General features: G+C 41.3%; 1 long non-coding RNA gene across 1 annotated transcript; it reads left to right on the top strand.

The window, feature by feature from the left end:
* The first annotated feature begins 67 nt into the window (after positions 1-67).
* Positions 68-6,062, top strand: LOC122675354. Its single transcript, XR_006335236.1, has 3 exons — positions 68-328; positions 4,540-4,713; positions 6,001-6,062. It is a non-coding gene; the product is annotated as an uncharacterized LOC122675354 (long non-coding RNA).
* Positions 6,063-9,969: the final 3,907 nt, after the last annotated feature.

A 9,969-nucleotide genomic window follows, 5' to 3' on the forward strand; every position in this document is an offset into this window, starting at 1 on the left:
TGGGCGCCCCCTCTGTGACGTCGGCGTCTTCGCTGTAGCAAAGCTCGGCCTCTGGAATTCTGAGAACTAATTTGCTATTCGGTGACATAAGAGGGGGAGTGCGCTTCGCTTTCCCGGGGTCTGGGGCTCATTTCTCCTCTCTTCCCCATAAACTCAGCTCCTCCGAGCTCAAAACACAAAAGGAAGCGAGAGGTTCGAACCTTTGGGAAAAGTCTGTTATATATAGTAGGTTTCGGGGCGAGTAAGAGCAAAAAAACAATAAACACCACAGCTCTTTCCAGCTAGAATATTAGGCACCACGAGAAAAATATTTGCCAAGCAGTTTTCGGTGGGTTCATTTGCTTTATTTTTATTTGGGACAGTTTGGGATTTTTTTTTTTTTTCTTTGTTGGTGTGGTGGTTTGGGATTTGGGGTGGTTGTATTATGATGGTTTTCGTATTTTTGCTTCTGATTTTTGCCTTTTGCAACTTTGTGATGTTACGTAAATCGTAGGATCCCGCATCGGTTGGATTTTGTTTTGTTTTACCCCTATGAAATCTCTCAAGCGAATTAAGGAAGACGTGTTATTTTAATACTGATAGTGTTGAAAGAAGCTTGAATTTTTGGTCGTATGTAACAATTCCAACCCCCACTTTTTTCAGGGGGGCGGGGGAGGGTTTTCAATTTTCCTTTTCCCCTTGGACTTTTACTGAGAGAACGCTCTCCTGCACTTGAGAGAAATGTTCAAAGGATTTGTTTGGGTTTGTTTCTTTCCAGGACAGCAAATGGTGGGTTTACTCTTTCTGTTATTGTTGACTCCTAGGAAAATTCTTGCTGCAAGAAACGTGTGTGTATGTGTACGCGTACGCGTGTGTTCTACAAAATTCTGTGAGCCGAATCATGTTTGTGTTTTGCTTTTTCTTTAGGTCTTGGTTCCCCCCCGCTCCCTCCCAGCTCGTTTCAAGGTCGTTGTTAAAAATCTCTGCTGTCTGTGTTTAAAGAGACCAGCCGGAGGGAATTCTAAAGGCCTGCGATGCCAGTATCACAGATACTGCGTGGATTTAAAACAGACTGTGCTACAACTACAACGCGCTTCACGCAGCACAGCCCTCTTAGCTTTAGAGCTGAGTTAGGAGGAGGAGGAAAAGGGGGGAAATCTTTCTTTCTTTCTTTCTTCCTTCCTTTCTTTTTAAAGGCAAATGCAGTGCAGAATCATTTCACTGTGGGCCTTGGTTTGTTTATTCAGAACTGCCAGTTTCCCTATTTAAATGTTGGTTGGGGTTTTTTCCCCTCCTACTCATCCCTGAATGAGGGAGACTCTTGTTTCTTTTATGTCTCTCTCTTAAAAGAAGGGTGTGAGGGGAAAATAATATTTCAGATTCCTCAAGTATTAACCCAAAATGTTTGGACCAGAAGCAGCTTTCAAAGGTCAGGCTGTTCTGAGCCTTGGCTATGAAAGTCCTTCAGGCGGACTCATTAAATTACAGACGAGTTCTTAAAGGTTCCACAAAATTTCTGCACATGTTAATTTTCAATAAAGATATCTCCCCAAATAATCTACCTCTCCAGATTTGGGTTTATAGTGGAGAAGTGAGCAGAGAGATTACTGGCTGTTTCCTGGGATATTTGGGGATCTCTTTCCCAGAAGTCTGTAAGAAGTTTAGATCTGTTGCTGAAAATGTCAGCGCAGCCCCCCTTTTGAAAAGGCCGTGTGGGAGATTTTAGAACCAGGAGAGATCCAAAGGGGTCTATTATTTTCCACAAGGGCTGGAGCTTAGGAAAAATGCCTAAGTGTGTCTGTCCCTTTGAAATCTGAATATTTTAATACTTATTGACAGATGGATTACTGCAGCTTCTGCAGAAAAGCCTGTCTTGTGAAGGATTTTTGAAAAATATACATAGGCCTAATCCTGTCACTGTTGTCGAAATGAACATTTTACCCCCGAAGACACACGTTATCGTTAAGTGCAGATTCATTTTGCCAGAAGGCAGACTGTTTTTTAAATTGTCCCCTTCCCCCTGATTTCCAAAGAGTTTGAAAGGAATCCCACCGGATTCTAAATGACACCGATTTTGCTGAAGCGATCGTCTTTGTGTATTTCTATGGGTGATAATTTTTGTATTTTTTATGAGTATGTTTCTCAGGTGTATCTGTGTGGTTTGGAATGTGAATTGTGTGGTTCTGCCCTGCTACTGATTCTGCAATGTGATAACTTTTGTGATGTGGGGTCCCTTTTCTTGTCAAAGTTGCCATCCAGCCTCATGGGGTCCTCCCCACCACCACTTTAAACACAGCTTGTCCCTCTCGCGTTCTGTTGCCATTCCAATCTTGGCCTCGTGGGGGCGCTGCAGAGCAGAGGGAGATCTGCTCTCTCTAGCGTAGACCCAACCGGAGTGGGGGCTGGGAATGAATTCACCCTTCTAGTGCCTCAGCCCTCTGATTCTCTGCGAGAAATCCTTGAAGGAAGACCCCACCAGGCCTGGTTTATAGATAATTAATCCCACCACCAGGGTCCTCAGACCCTTTCTGGGGCCAAGTGCCAGAGTCCCACATTTCTAATACTTCCCCCCCCCCCCCAAATTGAAAGAAATTAACCAGGAGATGTTAAAAGAAAAAAAAAAAATTATTGAAAATATTTTAAAAGTAAGGATTTACATTTTTGTAGGTCCCCTTCTCTTTTCCAAATGAATGGTGAGGAAAACTGTGCACCCACCTCTCAATCTCTTTTCAATGACTAGGAAAGTAACTTTATCAAACTTTTTATACCCATCGAATTTCGTCCATAATGTCCTGCCTTCTCTCATTTCTTGATTTCTCCCCATTAGTAACCAGTTGGCGTCACTCTGTGAACCTCCGTCACCCCAGCAGTGATAGGATTAAAGAAAGGATTGACTTGAATATATTCAAATTCTTTCAAATCATCCATAAGAAGCCCTGAAGAGAGATTTCATGTCTGGGGTCTTTATGTGTGATTCTTGTGAACTTGGAGGGTTATGTATCAAACCAGTCCTATGATTTAATGCTTCTGGCTATTAATACTCAGAGTAGGGGATCAAGTCAGCCCGTTTGCCTGGTGGTTTGGGCATGGTAATAGGTTCTTAATCACAGGTTCTGGATAAATATAAGCTTTGTTGCAAAATAAAATAGCTTGGTCTTAATATTACATCTGTTTAAGGAAAGGAACAGATTTTGCATCCAGTTCCCTCACAAACTTCCCCACAATACAGTCACAGCTGAAAAGAAAACTATCCTTGGAGTAAACACTGTCTTGTCCTCTTTCTAAGGGGACTCCCAAGAGGAAATTGGTTTCACCTGTCAGGAACTTCTGGCACCTTGGTAGATCTTGAAACTGTCACATAAGAGAATTATAGATTTTAGGACTGGAAGGAACTTTGTGGATCAATCACTCAACTCCTCAAGGCTTCCTTCTTTCAAGAGGACAGGAGGGCCATCACTGGAGGCATGGGGGACCCCGAGACACAACTGAAAACAGGTCTTTGTGGTTCTATGGTCCTGTGTTAGAGAATCAGGGAGATCTGACTACCTGGGCTTTGAGGTGGGTGTCTTGTTTTCCGACAGAATTGAGGAAAGCAAGGCTGCTTTGGGCTCTGTGTGAATTGTAAACTGGTTCTCAAAACAAACTCCAAGTCACGATGAATATTGAGTTTTGACGGTCATTTGGACTTGGTGGTGCTTGTCACCTGTACTGTGGTACTCAACAACTACTTTTGATGGGTATGGGAGATTTTATGTACCCATTCATTTTATTTCAAATGCTTCATTTAGAGCTATTGTAAACAAGCACCTTATATTATCCTTGGAGAGAAAAAAGCATTTTCTTGGTATGATTTAGAGAAATTGAGCAGAAAGTTTTGAGACATTTTTTTAAAAAAGATGATTTCCAGTCACTACCTTCAGAAAAAGAAGTGTCAACGTTTATTTTGATCCATATGCTGCCTGCTTTCAGCCTGTATTATTCTGAGACACTTTTTTTTCCTTTAGAAACCTTTTCAGCCTAGCTCAGAGTTTACCCCCAAAACACTGATTTTTTCCATACTTTTCTCACTAATTTAAAATGGAAATAAATAGCGGGAGCTTAAAATAGAGAAGTGATTGGGGGTGCATAATCATTTGTTTATTGCATTCGATCACTGTTTTGAATAACAGGGTTTTCACTTCCTTTGAAACCTTAGCATGAGGGAAAGCAACAGCTGGACCAGGAGGGGGTTGGAGGGAGGAAGGCACTGGAGTGTTTGTAAACTCAGGGTGGCTGGCCCACCCTGCCACCGGCTGCCGGCTGCAGTACTTAGCTGTCTTTACTACCTAAGGCTAGAAGTGGAGAAACTTGATTTGCGTGTTGTGCCTGCATGTTTTGTTTTGTTTTTTTTTTCCCCTTCTCCACACCGCCCTCTGCACACCTGACCATGCCAAAGCCTATTTGAAGCCGGCTTGATGGCAGGGAGAGCTGGAGAGCAGAAGAATGTGCGGAGGGGGAGGGAGGGAGTACTCGGTACTTTTCCATTCACATCTCCACAGTGGCTTTTCTTGTTTATTTCAGCCTCCACCCGCAGAACCCTTTGAGCTGCCTGAAATCCGAGTCATTAAACTGTTCCCTGAGGTCAGACCACAGATGCCCCCGTGCATGTTTCGTCCATGTCAACGTCTATGTAACACATGTACATACAGAGACACACGCAGAAAACTGTGTAACTCTGCGGGGGCACAGTGTGAGGTAGGGGAAGAAACAAAACAAAACTGGATTTGTTGCCAGAAGACCTTGGTTTCTAATTACAGTTCTGCCAGGAACTCCTTATCTGATGTGGAACAGAACCACTTGTCAGGACTCAGTTTCCTTAACTGTGTGAAGGTATAACCCAAGTGTTTGCAGGATATCTATCAGTTCTAACTTTGATACCTTTATATCTAAATATATATATCTGTAACTTTAAGATGGAGAGGGGAATGGAAAGGAGCTGAGTATATATGTGTCCCTGGGGTGGGAGAAAGAGTTAAAATGTAAACTTCTAAGTAAAGAAGGCAGTCCCAGAATCCTCACCTCTATCAATTTTTAACCAATTGTAGACCAAAGTCTGAGATTATGCTGAATAGGTCCAAAAGCCAATTGAAGATTTCAAATGTTAAGAGCTGGAAGTGCCAGTTCTAAGACCTTGTACCTTTGATCTGCATTCCTAATCAGATGTGACAGTTCCCAAGTGTCTTTTCTGCACCAGTCTGTCCCGCCCCACCACTACTTCTGTTTGTTTTTGGAATCCATCCTAGTCAATGACAGGAAGGAGTTGACACTTGTAAACCAGGCACACTTTAAGTCACTGGGTCCCATGTGGATGTAAAAAATACATCATAATATTCATACAGGAGGAAGAGAGAAAAAAAAAAAAAAAACAAACCTAGATAGAAATTCCTGGTAAGAAACTGAGAGGTAGCTCAGCCATCACTACATTAAAAGCAATTATTTGAAGTCAGAGGAAATAACAGATGAGGAGTTTGACTTTACCAAAAAAAAAAAAAAGTCTTCCTTTAGCATAACAAACTTAAAGGCAATGAAAAAGATACTTTCTACCAATATTTCCTATACTTCTATGATCTCCATTCTTTAAAAAGAAAGATCTAAAGTTTCTCAGGCCTGATTGTCTTAAGCAAAAGGCCTTTAACGGACCTTGGTATCTTCAGGAAATAATTTTAAAAGTAACTTCTATTTATTAACAGTGACCTCCCCACCACCACCATGCCTCCATTTAAACCTTTTGAAATATTGATGCCTGTTTACAAGGAGAGATGGAGCCAGTTACATTCTCTCAATGGAAAACTATTGAAAGTTCCAATAGGCTAGCACTGGGAAGTGAAAGTGAGTCACACAGTGGTGTCTTGACTCTTTGCGACCCTATGGATTATACATTCCGTGGAATTTTCCAGGCCAGAGTACTGGAGTGGGTAGCCTTTCCCTTCTCCAGGGGATCTTCCTGACCCAGGGATTGAACCCAGGTCTCCCGCATTGCAGGTGGATTCTTCACCAGCTGAGCCACCAGGGAAGCCAAAGAATACTGGAATGCATAGCCTATCCCTTCGCCAGCGGATCTTCCCGACCCAGGAATTGAACTGGCATCTCCTGCATTGCAGGTAGCTTCTTTACCAGCTGAGCTACCAGGGAAGCCCTCTGTCCTCAGCAATTGTTCAATCCCACACAACTGATTTTGTATCATTGGAAACTGAGGCCCACACAGAATGTATTTTCCACACACACTGGATCAAGCTGAGTCAGATCCAGAACTCTGATGTCCTGGTTCTAAATCTACTGTGTTTTTCCACAGCTTATCATGAGAAGAGGCTATGGGGTGGGCAGACCTGCCAAAGAGCCATTTTCTGTGACCTTCAGAGAAGTCCCCACTTTTGGACTCCTGAGATGATCTCCACTGGGGTTCTACATCAGTCTTAACAGGACCATGACAGTCTGCATGTGGGTCCCAGTGTAAGACGCCCTATAGGAGTCCCCACAGTTTCCTATGGTACTGTGACTTATCACTGTTAATAAACCTGTAATTATCTTATGAGTAGTGCGATTGCATTGTAATTGTGTGTACGTTGGTGTTAAAAATGTAAAATTTAATATATTTTTGGCCTAGAAACAATGAAGCTGCAATAGCCAAGGGCCCACCTGGTGCCCCTTCTTGATTTCCAATCCCTTTCTGAAGCAACAGAAAGCAAGGCTCCTCGGAGAAATGGCTGGTTCCAGGCTAGGGCTGGGGCACGAAGTATATACGACATTAGAATGGAACATGATATAGCACTGTAAATAAGGAATTGCTGAAAAACAAACAAAAACTGCATCCATGGGGGTACTTCAAAGAGACCAGAGTCACCTGAAGAACTTCCAGTGGCCAAAGCTGGAAAATTTGGAGCAAGAAAAAGAAATCAAATAATATTGGATCACAACCCAAAGTATAAAAGAAATATCCATTAATCCACACTGATCTAAATTAATTACTAAATAAATTAACAAATGGGAGAAAAGAGACAAATGTCTTTTGCAGAAGAATTCCGAAGAATTTGTGTAGATACACTGCTGTCAAGGATGGGAATAGGCGGGTATGTAACTGCTCACTCCTCAAATGTGAGCTATGGGTAACAACTTCCTTCCAAAGAGTACAGTTTAGGAAGGGACGGGGGAGGGAATAATTTTACATGAAGAAATCTGGCGCAAACTACGCCAGCCACCTCATCAAGATCAACATCAATTATAAGCCATGTTGACTGTGTGTACCTTTGATATGAGGAATCTGAACATGGCTCTTTAACTCTGTGGTCTGTCTCCCACACCCCAGACTACTTTTGAGAAAGGTATCAGACAGATTTCACAGAAGGGCACCCTACAAAAGACATCACCAGTATTCCTCAAAACTATCGAAGGAAGTCTGAGAAATTGCTACAGCCAAGAGTAACCTCACACAATATGACAATATAATGTAGAGTCCTTGGTGGGGTCATAGAACAGAAAAAGATAAGGTAAACCCAGACAAATATGAATAATTGACAGACTTTAGTTAATAATATTTTATCAGTGTTGTTTCATTAGTTGTTACAAATGTTCCATTGTAATATAAAATGTTAATGATTACGAGAAAATGGTTACAGGGTTGTTCTATCTTCTCAATATTTCTGTTTAAAAAATATTTAGGAGATATATCTATTTTGTTTTTTTCCTTCAAGATGAGAAACTTCCAAAAATGAGCTAGGTCTCTTGAAATCTAGGAGATTTTCTTCTCACTCAGTCATGCCCCCAAAATACAGTCAGGAAAATGAGGGAACCTGCATGTATTCTTCAGTTTACTAAATTAAAAGCAATTTAGCTAATTTCTGTATGTCACCATCTGGACACAGAACTGTCAGAACACTAGAGAAAGCACCAAAGACCAAGTGTTGTCGTGGTGGTGGATGACTCAAGCCACCTCATTAATCTACTTATTCTACATTTCTTTCTGAAAACCCTCCATGGAAACAAGGTCCTGAAAGATCTAGCCTTCAGTCCATACAGGACACACAATACTTAGGGATTCACCACTGAGGTTGGGTGAGCTCCAGGACCTTCCAGAATGTCTGCCATCTCATTGTACAACTCCAAAAGATCTGTGAATCTCATCATAGTTTAACTCTGGGTCTAGAGAAGAATGCTGGCTGGACCCCATAACTCTGGAGTTTGTCTTCATTATCTGACTATGACCCCCTTACCTAAACTAGAAAAAGCCAGAGAGAGAAATGGTTTGCCAAGACCACCCCACAAATTAGTGGTAGAGTTGATTCCCATCAACCAACCTACCCTGAATAAAGTGTTTTGCTGCAGTATTCTCTTTAGTAAACTGAGGACTACTATTGCATTAGTATATTAATACATTATTTCAGAAATGCCACATTTATTTCTTTTTTTTTCTTTTTTCATTTATTTTTATTAGTTGGAGGCTAATTAGCCACATTTATTTCTAACTGTCAGTTATCAGTGGTGTCCAATTCTGATACTGCACTGCATTTTAAGTGTCTCTTCCTTCTTTCCCTGTTTTCTTACCTTCTCCCACTTGCATCAGCCTCTCTGCCACGTGATTATAAGATCCTTGGACCAACACCTATACTCACTATGGAGGCTGATATTTAAATACTTCTTGGTGAAATGGGGTGAGACTAAATGCTCTCACAGTCCAATTTGGGTAGTATGACTCTCAGCAATCTATTTCATGTCTCAAGAATCATAAATGTAGTCATGCCCTTTGACCCAGTAATTCTACTTCTAGGAATCTACCTTCAAGGTACAATTCAACATATAGGGGGAAAAGAAATCTTTGAATGAATATATGCATCCAAGCATTATATCTAGCAACAAAAAGGTTGAACAATCTGTATGTCCCATTATGATGGGTTGGAGGAAAGGGACTGAACACAGAATGGTTAAATATAAATGCAGCTAATTAAAAAAAAAAACAGGATTGGAAAATACTTGTGGTAACAGATATAGTGAAAAGAGGTAGAATGTATATGTAGTGTATTTATGCCTGGGTACATGCTAAGTCACTTCGGTCGTGTCGGACTCTTTGTGACTCTATGGACTGTAGCTCTCCAGGCTCCTCTGTCCATGGGATTCTCCAGGCAAGAGTGAATTGCCATGCCCTCCTCCAGGGGATCTTTCTGACCCTGAGGTAGAATCTCTGTCTCTTAGGTATCCTACAGTGGCAGGCAGTTTCTTTGCCACTTGTACCACCTGGGAAGCTCAGTGTATTTATAACTCTGTTTAAAAATACTATACATAAAAAATAAACTAGATATAAATAAAAGTACACAATTACAAAAAAAAAAAAAAAACCCAAAAACAAAAAAACTATTTACATTGGCTCTCAAGGTAGTAGGATCATGGATACTTTTTTCTCCTTTATTTTTTGTCTTCCAAATTGTATAATGTTTATATGTCAGTTTGATAGCTATCTATCTCATAAGCACATACTCAAAACCATGAAAAGCCCTGAGTGAAGTCTTTTAAATGCAAGAAATTAGTCCTGCAATTCAGTTTTGAATGTTTGACCTAAAGTGGAAGCCTCCCACATCTTTGGGGCCTAGAGCAAAAGTGAGAACTGCCCACTCAGTCCTGGAGAAGACCTTTCACTCTGGGAGACACTTGTCTCCACACCAACAAAACATCACCCTTTCTGAGCACATTGACCATAAAGAGGTTGAATGGATCCTGTAAATCTTTGATCTATCTCCGCCCCCTGGGTCTTGGTGTGCATATCTGGTTTGTTGGTGTTTCACAGCATTTGCAAATGTCAAAGGGTTTCCCGGTTGCTTCACTGTCTCTATGAGGTCACCCAGGAGATCTCCTGGTAAAGAGACCTTCTTTGAGATCCTCCTGGGACTATGGGAGATCTGTTTTTAATTCTTATAACCTGTTTGACTAGTGAATTCTAAGGAAAACAATTTAAAAACAAACTCT

The sequence above is a fragment of the Cervus elaphus genome, chromosome 19, assembly GCF_910594005.1.
Source record: "Cervus elaphus chromosome 19, mCerEla1.1, whole genome shotgun sequence".
Classification (NCBI taxonomy): Eukaryota; Metazoa; Chordata; class Mammalia; order Artiodactyla; family Cervidae; genus Cervus; species Cervus elaphus.